This window comes from Camelina sativa, chromosome 14, assembly GCF_000633955.1.
Source record: "Camelina sativa cultivar DH55 chromosome 14, Cs, whole genome shotgun sequence".
In the NCBI taxonomy this organism is placed as follows: Eukaryota; Viridiplantae; Streptophyta; class Magnoliopsida; order Brassicales; family Brassicaceae; genus Camelina; species Camelina sativa.
In genome coordinates this window covers 22341138-22344088 of record NC_025698.1, presented here as the reverse complement: position 1 = coordinate 22344088, position 2951 = coordinate 22341138, and positions in this window count along the sequence as shown.

The following is a 2951-nucleotide window of genomic DNA, read 5'->3' as shown; positions in this document are numbered from 1 at the left end:
TTTCGGCTTTTCTTCAACTGGATCTGGTTTTGATGGACCTCCAACGGAGTTAAAGAAACCAAAATGATTTTTTTTCTTTTATGCTCAAAAAAATGTCGGTTGGTGTAACTATCATGTATGGCCTTCATGTCAAACTGTCAAAGTTGTCCTAAAAAAATGTGGCTTGCAATCAATCATTTGTCATAATCTGCCAAAATTCGCCGTAACCATTTAACACTTTTAGTTCACACTTTTTTAATTATTCAAATTCATATGAGTCATATTTTTGTCGTACACTACCAACCATTTACAGATTTTTCTCAAGTGTTTTTATTATATTCTGCATTACCAATCATGCTAATATTTCGAATCAATCATAAATTTCATATTTTCTTAAAGACATTCTTTTGGAATCAGATTGTATTTATCTAATGTCTTCTAAATAGTGACAGCTCATAAAACTATATATTTATGCACCCACAGAAAAATTGTGCATCTCAATTAAGTAGATTTGCGGAATCAATTCTCTAAGACAATCTTCTACTTCTTCACCTCTTTCTTTATCTCTGTCTCTCACTTAGAAAAGCTACGGAAGGACAGAAGAAAAAGAGCTCAACATCTTCTTGTAACATCCACCCAGTAGAGTTTATCGAAGGTGTATGTCGTCTCTGTCTTAACGAGAGGCTTCTGGTCCTGGCTTCTCTACAGAGACTACGTCCTCAGTCTCCTCCTGTTTCCTACCAAACCGTCCAAGAACCCAAAACCATTTCTTCTCCAAAGAAATCTATCAGACTCTCCTCGTTCCCTAGCTTCTTCGAACTCCGACATCATGATCAGAAGCATGATCACCAAAATACCTCTATCATCAGTCCAGAAGGTACCATATAATATACGCTTTTATGTTATGTACATCATATATATTAATATATAGTATACATAGTAGCCAAACTGTAAAATAATATCAAATATATATGGATTTCGCATGGAATTTTGATAAATTAATGTTATTTTACAAATGATAATACGGTGTTTTATAAAATATCACCTTTCTCAAACATGCATAATAAAATGTACCATGTATTAACAGAAATGTCACCGCAGGATTTTTCTCTTTTTGGCTACCTTATAAACTCGATCTGTTCCACAATTAACTCATTTACATGGCCTCTCTAATCGTTTAACATGCCTTAAGCAATTTTGCAAAACCGTGGCTCAATTTGTTTTTAATATTTTTTATTTTTACATAATATGTTCATTACATTTAAAAATATAAAGATTAGATTAAATATATATAATAGTATTAAGCAAATTTAAAATGTCCATATAGATAAGATAAGAGATTATGGATCATTCAGTACAAGGTGGCTCAATTAATTTTGTAATATATATCTATAGATTCATACATTTCGATCAACTTCGAAAACAACCGAGCAACTTCATGGGAGAAAGGAAAAGAAAGTTATCAGGTTGACCACTGCAAGGCTTCACGGGATCATCAATATGAACATGTCATGCTCCACACGAAGAAGAAGGAGATTAATCCTCGGCCTAAAGCACGTTCTCTACTGACGTGGAGGAAACGAATTCGCCGGCTCTTGCGCCTTATCAGTTTCAAGAGCAGGTCTAGAGGATGCCATTTTTCTGCCAAGGTTAAAGATGAAGACGACTTGAGAAGAAGTTGGCTAAGGCCTTTGTCCCCCACAAACAAGAAACCCCCAAATTAGTTACTTAAAATTTACTATACCTTTTTTTTTGTATAAACATTTTGTTACAACTTACAACTATTTTCCTCTTTGTTTCTCTTTTACAATATTCTTTTGGCGTTTTGTAATTTGGAAATCTATGATTAAAACTATCGTTTGATCACTACAAGATTGTATATATATATATATATAGCCCAAAGATCCATAGTCAATCTATTGATAAATTGATTTAACAACTCCCTCCGTTTCAGTCGAAATTAAATGTCCTTTTAGATTTTGTTTTATTATAAATGTTGTATTACGGTTTTGATGAAAATTTCTAATTAAAATATCGACTATGTTTCTTTGTTGTAAGAGAATACTGATTTGGTAAACTTTTATGATATTCTCAAAAACGTTTTTGCTGTTCTTACAAAACGTTTCTGTTACAAAAGAAATGTTTAATTCAGTTTACCGGTAAAACGCTAATTTTACTCGGTTTACACTTAACCGGATACATATGATCTAATAACTGTCGAATATATAAACAGATATATAATCTTGGTCACTAAATAAATTTTAATAACTCTTAAGAAAAACCAATGAAGGAATATTTTTTTTTTTGAATTTAATGTTAAATTATATTCAAAAGAAAAAATAACATTGTTACAACTTGTGCATTGGATTATAGAAAGCCATAAACTACTACCAAATCAAAACAAAATGCTAAAAAACTTTACAGAAGCAAAGAGTGCAACCATATTTGAAACGCCGTGTCATACTGCCGATCATCCAAGAGGCCAATCGCAAACAGTTGATTACAAACTTTTCTATCAATCTAGTCAATGATGCAGTGTTGGGAGCCTTGTTGTGACGATGCCCATTGCGCTTACGCCAAATCGTGTAAATAACAGTTTGGAACACATACCGAATTTCAAAGCCATCAACCCGGTGGAGCTGTGGGTTATAAATAAAACCTAGCAGTAAAGACCAATCTGTTGTATATCTTGCTTTTAAAAGACCCTTAGTAAGCGTCGACCACACTGCAGAAACAAAAGAACAACTAAAGAACAGATGATCTCGAGTTTTCAATAAAGGAATATCAAACAAATAACTTAGACAACATTTTCTAGTTTTTCATATAGTGTTTGGTAAATTCGTAAAACCGCCATGGAATCTCTAAATGGGTCGCATGTGAACGGCCAGATAGTATTTTGTCGTGTGTATACTATACATTGTAGGTATAATACATTCACACAGAAAATTCTCTCTTTTTTTTTGGGGGGGGGG